At 37.3% G+C, this 14,158-nt stretch overlaps 1 long non-coding RNA gene and 1 pseudogene across 1 annotated transcript; both read right to left on the bottom strand.

Moving 5' to 3' along the window:
* Positions 1–1,614: 1,614 nt before the first annotated feature.
* LOC133717475 (uncharacterized) lies at positions 1,615–4,119 on the bottom strand. Its single transcript, XR_009849646.1, has 2 exons — positions 3,611–4,119; positions 1,615–1,965 (listed from the first exon to the last, which is right to left on the bottom strand). It is a non-coding gene; the product is annotated as an uncharacterized LOC133717475 (long non-coding RNA).
* Positions 4,120–6,633: 2,514 nt separating this feature from the next.
* Positions 6,634–8,277, bottom strand: LOC133716176 (transcription termination factor MTERF15, mitochondrial-like; annotated as a pseudogene).
* Positions 8,278–14,158: the final 5,881 nt, after the last annotated feature.

Below are 14,158 nucleotides of genomic sequence, written 5' to 3'. Positions count from 1 at the left end.
TTGTTAAAAAAATAAAGAAACAAAAATATGCTAATGTGACCTAAAGAACCGATTCACCAAGGGATTAAGGCTATTAAACCCTAATCCCCGGCAACGGCGCCATTGACTTGGATACACAATTACGCAAGCGTACGTATCGTTGTCAAGATAGGGAAATAATGAGCCCAAAGTTTATCTTACCACGGGGATTAGTGGCTAACCCACAATCCTTGGGTAGTCGGAACTAAAGTCACTAAGCAAACAAAAGAAAAAGAAAAAAAGAAAATAAATAAAAATACTATTCTAAGGCACCAAGCCTTAGCAATGCTCGGCTTTGGTTTGCACCAAAGCCTAATCAAAACTAAGAGCCTAGTGATGGCTATTTACAATGAGGTAGAAATTATATTCAAAATTGTGATTGTAATTTTCTAAAAGACTAAGTCAAAAACTAAATTAACAACAACAATTAAAAACAAAGAAAATAAAAATAAAAGAGAGATAGGTTTGGGTACTAGGGATCACTCTCTAGTAATTTCAATGCAACGAACACATTTCAAGCAAACAAACATATTTTCATGAGAACCAAATCCCGTACTTAATGCCGGTCAAGGCCACTAAGCCGAATTTCCTTAAGGGTATTCACATTTTCGGTTAGGACAAATATGAACTCTCTAATTCATGAGTTAGTACCTTAGTAGGGCTACCAAAACATGAACTAAAGGCCTAGAGCTCTAGAAATTAGGGATTTAAGCATGCAATAGTTACAACCTAAAATTTAACGATTGCTTAGTTCTCTACCTAATGCCGGTTAAGGCCACTAAGTCAATTTCTTTTATTTGGTATCCATTCTTCCGGTTAAGGAAAGAATGAACTCTCTAACCCTAATCATTATGCCTTATTAGGGCCACAACGTCTAGGATTAAAGGCGAAGGGCACAAGAAAATAGAAACTTAGGAAATCATTCATTCTCGATTAAGCAACTACTTGACACACCACACTAATTACATGAAGCTAGTGAACAAAAGAACCACCAATTGTATCACACATCACAAATCTCAAAACATAACAAAGAGAATGGTCAATTCCCTAAAATTTATGCATCAAGAATCAATTAACATAGTAATTAGAGTGCACCCATATGAAAATACATTATTTATCACTTAAAAAATATGTTCATTACATCAAAATTGAGCTAGAGTTAGAAACCCTAGCTCCCAAAAGTTAGTTACTCACAACCCATATTCATGAACATCAAAATTACAAAATTCAAATAGCAAAGTAGAGAAAGTGTAGGAGAAAACAAAGATAGTCACAAATAGCTATGAAGCTAGCATGACTAGCCTTGAATTACAACCCCACAAAATACCCAAAACTTGAATCTTGTAGAGATTGAGCTCCTTGATAGATCCTTGAAGTTTTGTGTGAGTAGTTCTTTAAATCTCAAAAGAAATAGAGCAATTTACCAAAAAGGTAAAATGCCTGAGCCCAATACCCATGCGCAGAGGAACACCAATTAATGCCCATGCGGTCCCTTTAAGTTTTGACTAATATAAAATAAACATTAAAGTTGATGTTAATTACAAAATTGCCACCGTATCTTTTAAATTGATTTTAATTACAAAATTGCCACCGTAATTCAACATAAAAGCAAAAAATGTTTAATTTTTGACTCATATCATGCTCACCATCCAAATCTATCTAAAACATTATATAATACTATTGTCTAACAGTAATATTTGCAACCTTATTATTTTGTAATAGCATTTTCAATGTTATACTTGATTAACGTCCTACACACAAAAACACCTTCAACTTTCATAACAAGTTATGAGATTGATTTTGCAGTACAGCACAAAATAGTATTTTCTCCTTTGCTATATTCTTGGTCTTCATCTCTCTTCCTGACCTTGAGTTTTTTGCTCTCGTGTTACCTATAGTTTATGTCTTTACATTACGAATCTTTCTCTTGGTAGTCATTGTGTGAAACTGCAAATAATGAACAAACGATTAACATGTCAGCTGTTATGGTTATAAAGTAAAAGTGACTATATGCAGTATTTGTTGGTGGTTTGGTGCAACTTACTTCATATATCTAAATATCTAATAATTAAGGAATAAATGCATAAATGAGGCAAGTCACATGTATGGATAGAGAAATGAACTACTAAATCCATTGAATATATGAAGTTCATATCAAAACATTTAACTCATTAGTATACATTGAATAATCACTATTAAGTGCCGGTAGGAGCTGATTGCTACTGACGGTCAGTAGAATCTGGTAACTGCTATTGAGGATCAATAGAATTTGTTAATTGTGACTAAGGGTTAGTAGAATTTGGGTCACCGTTAAACTCATTAGTATACATTGGATGATCATTGTTAAGTGCTAGTAGGAACTGATTGCTACTGAGGGTCAGTAGAATCTGGTAAATGCTACTGAGGATCAGTAGAATCTGGTAAGTGTTGTAAGTGCTACTGAGAATCAGTAGACTCTGGTAACTACTACTGAGGGTCGGTAGAATCTGGTAACTGCTATTGAGGATCAATAGAATTTGGTAATTGTGACTGAGGGTTAGTAGAATTTGGGTCATCGTTAAACTCATTAGTATACATTGGATGATCATTGTTAAGTGCTAGTAGGAACTGATTGCTACTGAGGGTCAGTAGAATCTGGTAAATGCTACTGAGGGTCTGTAGAATCTAGTAAGTGTTGTAAGTGCTACTGAGAATTAGTAGACTCTGGTAACTACTACTGAGGGTCGGTAGAATTTGGTAATTGGGATCCATATCCCCACTAACAACAACAGTTAACAAGGTAGCACCAGTAGATACAAATGTAAAGACAGTTTCTCAATCACAGGACTTGGCTAACATGCTTACGAATTCTCTACTGAGAGTTAGTGAAATAAATTGAAGTAGTTCTTGTTCATGGTGAGTAAAATTTGGATAACTACTAACTATAAGTGATAATTGAATAAAGCATCATTGCTACTGACTGTCAGTAGTATGACATGTTTCCTACTAAGGTCAGTATGAAATTGAGGAATTGCTACTGAGAGTTAACAGGGAACTGGGTAAATTTTATTGAGGGTCAATAATAGAATTGTCAGGGGGTTAGTATGAAAATGAATAATTGCTATTGAGATTCAGTATGAATAAGGTAATTGCTACTGTGAGTCAATTGGAATAGAGCAATTGCTACTAAGGGTCAGTATACAGATTGAAAAGATAATCTGAAATTCATAAGAACTTCACTAACATAATAAATGTAATGATAACAAGTAGAGTAATAGGGAATCAAAACATGCAACTACCCTGGCAATAGAAAGCCCAACAAAAAGGGTACTTGAATCAACCAATTACTTAATGAAAACAAAATTGTGAAATCTCAAATACCAAACACTGAATCAACAACTTTTCAACGACTAAGCAAAATGAAATGCATGAGCCAGAAAAAAGGAAAAGCAAAATCATACTCACACATGATGACAGCATCATGAATGATATCAAAAACAAATTTGAATAACAAAAAGTGTAAAACAAGAATAAAGAAATTCATATGCAAAACAACCCATCATAAATTCGATAGAAATGGAATTGCGAAATTCAAATTGCATAAAAAACATACCCCAAATTGCTGAATTTACAGATCAAACTTCATGTTTGAGTGAGAAATTGAAATTCAAATCCGTCGGCCTTGATCGATCTTGATCTAGATACGGATCTAAATCTAGATCTGAGTCCTCCCTCTCTCTCGCTCTGTCTCTCTCTCTCTCTCTAAACACTGTCGTCAGTCTTTCTTTGTTGTTCTATATTTTAGAAATCCAAGGATATTTTTGTCAATAAAAAAAGATAGAATTTGTCTTCGTGCACTTTAGATGTCCGTATGGGCCATCTCATCTCACCGCAAAGGAAAAGAAGCCTCGTGTTTTGCTCATGGGAATAATAAGAATAAATCTGTAGTTACTGGTAATTTGCTAAAAGAAATATAAATAAAAGAGGAAAAATGGAGGAGGAAGGTGGAGAAGAGAGCAGCCCAAAGGGGCTGCCCTGTTTTTGGTGCGGCACTGCAGGTCTCTGTTGGTGTCTAGGTTTCTTCCCTCTCCTCCTGGGCGAGGAGTATAGGAGTATATATATGTGGCTGGGTTGTGTGGTCTACGAGCTAAGGAAATAGATAAGCTCTGCGTGTCGACACTTAATTGGTCGGCCAAAAGCAAAACAAAATCCGCGCGTGAGCAAGTGTGATAAATATATGGGAGCCTTCAGTTCGTGGAAGGATGAAGAGGTAAGGATTTGATGATTAATTGAATGAAGGCCACGTGCTATTAGCATTTGGCAAGTGAATGAAAAGGAAAAATTGCCACGTGTCAAGTGAGCAATTAATCAATGGGTAATCAACCCATAATTTCATTGTGTGCTGCACGTTTTGTGTCTTGGTTAATTAACCAATTAAGTTTAATTATTTAATTAAGCTTAATTAAGCAATTAACATATCCACAATTTTGTCATTTCGTCGAAAACTCAAATCTTCACCATTTTCGCGCCATTCTTTTCTCGTTTTTGCAACTCTGCTTATTTCCTACAAAATAAATAAAAGTAGATTAATTACATAATAATTAACTCAAGGATTAGCTTATTCTAGTGTTTTAGATACAATTACATGCATATAAATGCGTGTAATCAAGAAACATGTTGGTAGCATCGGGGTAGATGCAGACATCGAGGGGAGATGTCTACATGTATGGTCTTGAAACGTGAAGGGTGTGTTGTGCTTTTTTTCCCCTTCGACCGTGGTTATTTTTGTCCCACTTGGTTTTGTTACTCGACAAGGTTTTTTTAATGAGGCAACGAGAGGAGCACCATATTTGGGCTACACAAGGGGGAGTGTTCAAGTAAATCCAGAATATGTGTCTGGCCCAAACTCTAGGTTACTTGCTCTAGTTGTAATAGAGTTTATATTAGAGATATTCTCGGAGAATCTTAGTAGATATCCAATCAATATACGATTATGTTTCCATGTACAACTCTATCTCTTTGCTTGTAATCCTCTATATAAATATGCCCCTATTATCAAAGAAAGCACGACTCAATTATCTCCTAATTCAGTTTTCCTTAAACATATATTTCTTTTTCATTTCTCTCTTTATTCTTATTTGTCTTTTCAAATGAGTTGGCAAAGTCTATCAACAATTGAAAAAAGATAAAGGTCCAAATATCAAATTTGGATATCTAACTACAACCACCCTTTTCTGAATTGATATTCTTGTCATGTAGCAAGTAGCTACCTCAATTTGGGGTGGTAGGCAAATTCCTAGTCTTTAACTTTGGGCTTTAGTGTACGTTTTAATCTAGTCATTCATATGATAGATGAGCAACAAATTAGAACTGCGAGCCGAATTCATAAGTAATTATGAGCCCAAATTCAAGGTCCAAAAGATAAGTGTAGAAAAGTCTGGACCAACCTCGAGCATTTGAACTATGACCATACACGTATTGCATAGCGGCTCATATATAAATAAATACCTCTTGTTTTGATAAACCTCACAAATATTTGTGTTCACATCAATACATTTTTTTTTCTCACTCCAAAAAATCCACTCCCCATTTTACAATTGATCCATCATGTTTGCTTTTTTGATAACTTAAATTTTGTCTTTACAATGAAGTTGGGCCCAACCCGTCACTATGTAAAATGTTGTCATGCTCGGCCCGACCCGGTCCAAGCCTGCTACGGATGGGCCAGGCTTGGCCTGTTGACGACCCCTAAACTAGTTGTTCTAAAGCATGACACAGCTCACTGCGTCACTGAGAATGCGATCACCATAAGAGGGGTAATGACAGCATTAATTGAAGAAATTAGATGTTTATTAATGTCTGGAGTGTGGATTATTAAAGAGTTAAACACATTCCAAAATTTTAGTTGCTACCACAAAAAGAACCAGTCTGCAGTCGGGTGGAGTCGCTGGCAACCAGTTTGCAGCGCTGCCCAGAACCTTGAAGTTACAGGTGAGGTCGCTGTCCAGAACCTTCGACCTCAATCGTTGCCTAGAAGAGGTCTGGGATGCCTCCGGCCTACGTCCGGCACGATTCGAGCCTCCGTCGCCGCAGGAACGCTGCTGCAGCGTCGACGTCCGCACTTTAGCGACAGTGTGGACATCCGTCTCAGTACCCGCCTGCCAAAATACATGCACAATATTACAATTCATTGAATCAATTTATTCCAGGGACTAGCACTGTGGTATTCAATCATTTCAGCTTATGCCATTAAACTTTTACCATACAGCTCTTCCCAAGAGTGCATCTCTTCTATATCTTGTGTCTTATGTGTTGCGTGCTACTCACAAATTGAATCGGCATATATATATATATATATATAGACCACATAAACTAGACTGAACCACATCTACATGACATCTGAAGATGCTAGACAACTATAGAAAGCTATAACTGAGTATGAAATTATGGCAAGTAAAATATAGAAGTCACAATTTAATAACTATCTCCTGCTAGGAGTCGGTGCAGCAGTCACAATTTACAAAGATCCTACAAACTGTCATAATCTAATAACTGCACAATCTTACGATTTAAATGTATAAACACACATACTACACCCAGAATACCAGTTTCCCTTGATATATAAACAATCAATAACTGAATTCAATGCTTACTTCAGAAGTTGACGTACTTGGTGCTCCAATCATCGGCAAAAGAGATGTGAGGTTTCTACATAGAAGTCAGTCCCTTCTACAGCAAATATTGAATAAATGAACAATAGTCCAACACAGGCCTACAGATTGGTGGAAGATGCACCACAGATGCTCCTTGCGCTCCCATAAGAAGAACTTTAGGCTATGGAAGACCCATGACGAAGTAAAGAAGGCTATGCATAACCTGAATACAGTGACAGTCCAACAAAGGCATTGCAGTTGGAATATGGATGCACATACATTAGCCAGTCCTTGTAGTCCCTTCTGATATTGAATGTTAATCAAACTATAATTTTTACCATTAAAAGAAAAAGAAACAAGACCATCTAGCATTGTTCTCCAACAAGTTATAAATGAAGACCATGGAAAATTTGGGAATTAGCAAAACCCTGCTAGTAAATAAGTAGTGCAGCATCAGGGGACTAAAACTTTTGCATCTTGGATATCCACATTCCCTTGGTAGTTGGTACACACTCAGCAATTGAGGTACTCGGTCAAGGTACTTAGTCACGAATTTCTCCAAGAATTCTTTCTCTGCAGGCTGCAAAACATAATTCAAATTCAAATTTTCATTTTTCAACCCTCGCAACATCAACACTTTAACAACGGAACACCTTGGGATTATCCTCTTCTCGAAACTGAATGACAAAACCAGAGGGTGTTTGGCAATCATTCGCCAAGGCCATCCCATCTTGTTCACCAAAAAATCCATTACTTGCATTAACTTTTTCACCGAGATAATCATACAGGGAGGGTGCATCCTGAAGGCAGAGAGAACATCATCCTCAGACCAACCCCACCTCATCATATAAACTTGGCGACAATGATCCAGCTTATTCTTTCTACACAATGCACGTATTGCCCACAACTATCTCGAGTTTTCCATATCAAATCCCATTTCCTTGGCCTCATGCACAGCTTTCGCAAACTTTTCATGGTTTACAATCACATCATTAGTACAATGAGTAAGCAACCGAGAAATGCATGATTGCGGCATACCCAATTCTATCAAAAGCTTAATATTTGGCACCAGAATATTACACTGGTTAGACGAAAAAATCCGAGAGCCACGCTTCAAAACTGCAATAACATCTTGCTCAGAAAGCAAACTCCTAATAAATTTATGTACCGGTATAATCTGTTTCTCCAAGCTGTGTCCCAAAATATTTGGATTCGAAGACACAACTCTGGCAAGGTCCTGCCTTGAAAGTCCAACAGAGCTTAAATACTCGAGCTTTGGCAAAAGGGTTTTCTCAAAATCGGCAGCAAGGAATTTTGGGCATGACCTAATAACCTGTGCGATCTGGGTTCCAGAGAAGCCATGGTTTCTGAAATGGGCCAGAACGGAGTCTGCTCTTGCTCCGGAACCCAACTTGACCCGCTTGGATGCTGAAATGGCTCCTTCCGGTGACAACCCACATGAGTTTATCAAGTAATTCACTGTGAAACTGTGCTCTCGTTTTGGAGAGACAATGGTGTATGTGCAGAGGAAGTGATGAGTTTGAAGAGAAAAGAGTGAGGGGTTTAGATCTCCAACGTTGGTACTGATGAATATGAACAGGGCACATATGTGTACTTCGACTTCCATATTGCCAATGATGATCTATAAGTCTATAACATGGATGGTACGATTCTATTGATCTTTGAGTTTTACTTTTAGCCAGTCGCATTTAGAGTTTGTGTCTGGAGTCTAGGTATTGATATGCGTTTAGATGTTTTTAAGTATTTTGCAATTTTTGGTATTCATATCCCACTCTCTCACAAGATACAAGTTTTTACAAAATAAAATGATCTAACTATGTTTGTACAGGTGTCAAAGGATCAATACCGAGTTTACCTTTGAATATAACTATCTTGAAGATGGACTTATCGTATAGAAGATGTTCAGTGGATAATACAACATTGAGAATATCATGTCAGCTTCCTGGTTCAGACCGTAGCAGTATTGGGTTTGCAATGCCTGCTGTTTCGTTTCTTGATGATTACATGGCTACTAGTGCTAATTGTATCTAGTGTCTAATCTCCTAACCGTTAGGATGACATTTCTGTGTATAATGAAGTATCAATGGATTGTTATTTCGTCATTTTTGGCGTATTATATATTTATATTAACTGTATAGTTTTAAGTAGCAATGTTGAAAAGCTGTTGTTTGGGAGGGGAGGGTATTGCTAGTTATAACTGATTAGGGCAACTCCAACAGTGATAGCTATATTCATAGCTAAATATAGCTAAAAGTAGCTAAACCTGGAATATAGCTAGTTAAATATTGAGTAAGAGCATCTTTAGCAGACTCTCTATTTTAGCTCTTTAGCTATTTTGGAGAGCATGTTTAGCTTTTTATCTATTTTAGCAACTGCACCACACTCCTAAGTAGCTCTTTATTATAACTTTTAGCTATCTCGCTCCTAAATATAGAGAGCGAGGTGTGGGCCGTGTGGCTCTCTATAATTTAAAACATTCATTTTAAGTAATTTTATGTAATTTATAAATACAATTAAACTATTTAATCTTCATTTAAAAATTAATATAAATTTAAAACTAACTAAAATAGAGAGAATTGATGCAGTCGTTTTTTAAAAGTGGCTAGCCAAAATAACTTTTTAGCTAGTTTAGCTAAAATTTGACTAAAATATAGCTAGCATTGCTAAAAATGCTCTTATGCTCCAGCAGAATACCTAAATCCCAAATTAAATTCTCTCTCCTTTCTAGCTGAATATAGCTTGGTCTTTTAGCTAAAAGTAAATTTAGCTTTTATTTAGTTAGTCTGCTAGAGATCAAACTTAGTTTAAAATTAGTTAAATTTCAATTTTTTTTTTAAATAAGTATTCTGTTGGAGATGCTCTTATATTACTAGATATAGATCGAGTAGATTCTACTGGCCAGTAAATGAATTAAATTGCTAACTATAATGATCACATGACCATTGAATTCTACTTTTCTCTCAATGAGAAATTTTTCTATCCTACAGTAGAACCATGTAGGACCACCACATGGTATGCCGCTCCAATCAAAACTCTCCACGTGGATATTTTTTTATTTTTTTTTACAACTCATATCAGCTGTACTGAAAAATAAATAATAAAGTCTAATTTTTCTAAGATCCACGAACACATCTTCCAGCTTTCCCAGTACTCCCCCACCGTCACATTCCGGTTCCCATCCTTCAAATTAAACCTAGTTTCCTTCTTCATCGAGTCACCAAAATTCGACCAAAACTGCTCCAACCGCGGCGTATAGATCGAGTCAGACTCACCCAAGAAAACCCATCAAACACCATTTGGGTTTGCAGAGGCTTTAACACGAAAGTTTGAAATTTTCCTTGAAATTTCGGTCTTTGCTTTGTCAAGAGTTTGAAGAGAACGGTTTTGGGGGTTGATTGGGTGAGTGGAGTTGAAGAACAGAGAAGTGAGTTTGGGCTTGCAGGGAGTATTAGTCTATTAGATCTATTTTGTGGTGTGCACAGGGTAATCAGTGCATCCTATCAGGTTGAACCATGGCTCACTCTTCAATTGAATTAGGAAAAATTCATAGTCGTAAAAGAAAAGGCAAAGGAGATGGTTGAAAGAGCGGTGGAGTGGAGCATGTGAGAGGAGCGTCGGTGGTGGGCTGCGAAGTCTTCAGGCATCGAAACTGAATCCAAGCGATCCAACTAAAATTTGATCACCTCGATCCTTTTTTCACTACCAAATCCATGTCAGATCTTCAAAATCTATAATTATTTTGTATCTAAAGGTGACTTCCGAAGAAGGAGGATGGTTTGATTTTTTGTTTCTTTGATTTTGATCTGGGAAAAGAGGACACGAAGAGGCAACATAGATAATCTCTGTATTTCATTTTTTCGTGTTTCAGTTAATTTTCATTTTAAATTACTTTATTATTTATTTTTTAGTACAGCTGATATAGTAATCCACGTGGAGAGTTTTGATTGGAGCGGCATACCATGTGGCAGTCCTACATGGTTCTACTGTAGGATAGAAAAATTTCTCGGTCCTGAATGCAATAGAAAGTAGGACCGCTGCCCGCTCGGCAGATTGGGCCTGGGCCTCTGTCCCCCAACTCAATGAGCAGAAACTGATTTACATCGTCCTCAGTCTCCAAGAGGCAAATCTTCGAGTTCTTAAGTTAGGCCTCTGTACGAGTTTTACATGATTTGTGAAACTCGGTTAGCTTTTCAAATTAATAAAATCCGTACGCAAGTTTATTTCTTGGATCACCTTGGCTCAAGAATGAATTGATCAAAACTTATACAAACAGCCCAACCTACAACAAAGAATAAAGAGAGGGGATAATGGAGACGGAGTTGTTCATCATCCTTGCTTTGGTTTTCTTCGTTTCTCTCTACTAATTTCTTTTTCGTTTGTTGAACAGTAATGTTAATCCTAGGCGTATGAGTGGCAGCGGCACCGAACATGAAGTGGCCGTTGAGCTGCCACCAGGAAGCACCGGTTGGCCAATCATTGGTGAAACCCTAGAGTATCTACACACAGCAAGATAGGGTGTTCCTGTACAGAACAGTTCATAGTGGACAGGAGGAACAAGTACTCATCATGCAAGGTGTTCAAGACCTCACTGCTTCGTGAATCTATGGCCGTGATTTGTACTGCTGCTGGAAACAAATTCCTATTTTATAATGAGAAGAAACTCGTCAAGTCCTAGTGACCTAGCGGCCTACAAATTTCAAAAAGATCTTTGCCGACTCTGAGAAAACAGACACAACCCAGGAATCGATTCGATTGTGCAAAGTTTAGTCTCTATTTCTCAAGCCTGATGCTTTTACAGGTACATAGGGGTCATGGATGAAGTCACCAAACAGCATTTGGATGTGTATTGGTCGTCGTCATTGTTGGATTATGAAAAAGAAGACGATGAAAACGTGATCATAAAAGTTCACCCGCTTGCAAAGAAGCACACCTTCACAATATTAGCATGCAGACTCTTCTTAAACATTGATGATCCAAAACTAGTTGCCGAACTAGAGGAGCCCATTTGGAATATATCTTCAGGGTTCATTTCTTTGCCATTAGATTTGCCAGACACAAGATTGTACCGAGCCATTAGATCGAGCATCCAAGCAAATCAAGAAAGAAATAGAGAAAATGGTTAAACACAGAAGGATAGATCTCCATGTTCATCTTTTGGAGATCAGTAGTAATCAATCAAGATTTGTTGTCTAGGTTGCTGATGGAGACATATAGCGACGGGCAAGAGATGAAGGAATCAGACATTGGCAACAAGTTGTATGGTCTCATAATCGGTGCTAATTACGACAACATAAGCACTACTTTGGTCTCCATAGTCATGCATCTGTCGCAGCTTCCTCATGTTTATGATACTGTACTAAAAGGTAAATAGTTAATCAGCTATCATCTTATTAATAACTCGATCGATCTCCTTTTCTTTGTTTCATTTTTTCGTGCTGGAAGTCAAATTAATATGGACAAAGCAAATGGAGATTGGATAATCAAAAGCAGAAGGAGATCGAGTTGCTGAACTAGGGTGACTTGCAGAAGATGAAATAATGAAATATTCATGGAGCGTGGCATGTGAAGTGTTGAGGTTATTGCCACCAATTTTTGGAACGTTTAGAGAAGCCATTTACGTCATTCAAAGAAAAAGAAAAAAGAAAAAAAAAAGAGAGGCCATTAACGACTTCACCTACGAAGGATATGTAATTCTTAAAGGAATGAAGGTAGGTACATATCGCATCCATAAGCTAGCTAGTAGTTTGCTTAATCCCTCTAATTAATTAATGGGCAAATTACTGGTCACTCCCTCAACTTTTGGGGAGTCGACAGTTCAGTCCCTCGTATCATAATTTTAACAAATAACTCCCTATACATTCAAATCTCACACAATTTGGTCCAAAATGACTATTTTACCCCTCATTCCTTTTTTTTTTTTTTTTTTTAATCTCTCTCTCATGCTCTTGGTCTCTCTGTCTCTGTCTCTCTCTCTCTAATCTCCTCATCCGGAGATATGCACTGACCCTGCAAAGACCAAACCCAAACAATAATCGAATTCGACTCCAGCCTAAAGCCTTCTGCCCCCTTATTAAAAAAGAAAAAAGAAAAAAAAGAAGGAGACGAGGCCCGAATCGAATTTGACTCCGGCCGGTCACCGAATTTATCTCTCTCTCTCTCTCTCTCTAATACCGATCCTATCCCTGCATAATCAACTCCAGTCAATCATCGCAATCGCAAAACAGTACCCAAAGTGGCATCATTAACCAGAGAATGACGTAAAAATGCAAAATCTACTCTACAACACAGCCAAAACAGAAATTAACTAATTTCACCTCCTCGACAGAACTAAAAAAAAAAAAATCAATATCAAAATCAGGCCAGAAATTCGAGCCGAAGCAAATCCTAATCTATCCACCTCTTCAACAATTTCGAAACACAAAACAGCAATCGAAGCTCAATATTACACCAGATCATAATATAAACAACAACAACAAAACGTGGATTCCGAAGTTGATCAAGTCAATGACTACTGATTACCAAAATGGAGGCAGTCAGCTCACCATAGCCAATTCTAGGACCACAGTGACCGACGAAAAACGAGTTGAAGACACCAAGACGGTTGTCGGAAACCGGAATCGTAGCGAATTACGACGTCACCCAAAACTCAAATTCATCAAAACCCATTCGAAATCGAAAACCATTTATACAAGCAAGTAGAGCGTGACAAGGGGAGAAAGATTCATACCACATGGAGTTAAATCGGCTGCCGGAGTCGCCGGAATTTGCAGAAGACTTCGCCGGAAAATTTCAAGCTTTGGATTGTCGATTCTCCTCCCTCGTTCGATGCATGGATGATCCAAGGCCACAGAACTGTCGGCGATGGCGAGACGAAGAGAATGAAACCCATGCGCCGGCTTGAGGCCGCCTGACGGTGGAGCGCCAGTCGGGTTAGGGCGTTGGTTCACATTGTGAGAGAGTGTGAGAGTGAGAGAGAAGCAGAAAACAGAATTAAAAGAGAGAGAGAGATTAAAAAAGGAAAAGAAAAAAAAGAAGTGAGGGGTAAAATGGTCATTTTGGACCAAATTGTGTGAGATTTGAATGTATAGGGAGTTATTTGTTAAAATTATGATACGAGGGACTGAACTGTCGACTTCCCAAAAGTTGAGGGAGTGACCAGTAATTTGCCCTTAATTAATACTAGCATTTATCCACACATGCTTTGCATGTGCAAGTTATTATTATATATTTTTTTTCAGAAAAAAAAAAAAAAAAAAGTTGGTTATTGCAAAGAAAATAATACATTTTGTAAATGTCTCAATTATCCTTGTGATTTAATTTATTCTCAAAGTTTATTAATTTTCTAAGGTCAATTCTGTCAAAATTTTATATTTTGACTAACAAAACCTCTTCTCTTAATAATAGTATAGATACGTACATGTTGATCAATATGACCAAGTAATGATGTATATATGCAGTTTTAAATGAAGGGAAAATTTCAAGAATAA

The sequence above is a fragment of the Rosa rugosa genome, chromosome 6 (genome assembly GCF_958449725.1).
Source record: "Rosa rugosa chromosome 6, drRosRugo1.1, whole genome shotgun sequence".
Taxonomy (NCBI): domain Eukaryota; kingdom Viridiplantae; phylum Streptophyta; class Magnoliopsida; order Rosales; family Rosaceae; genus Rosa; species Rosa rugosa.
This window is presented reverse-complemented; position numbering and strand designations above follow the sequence as displayed.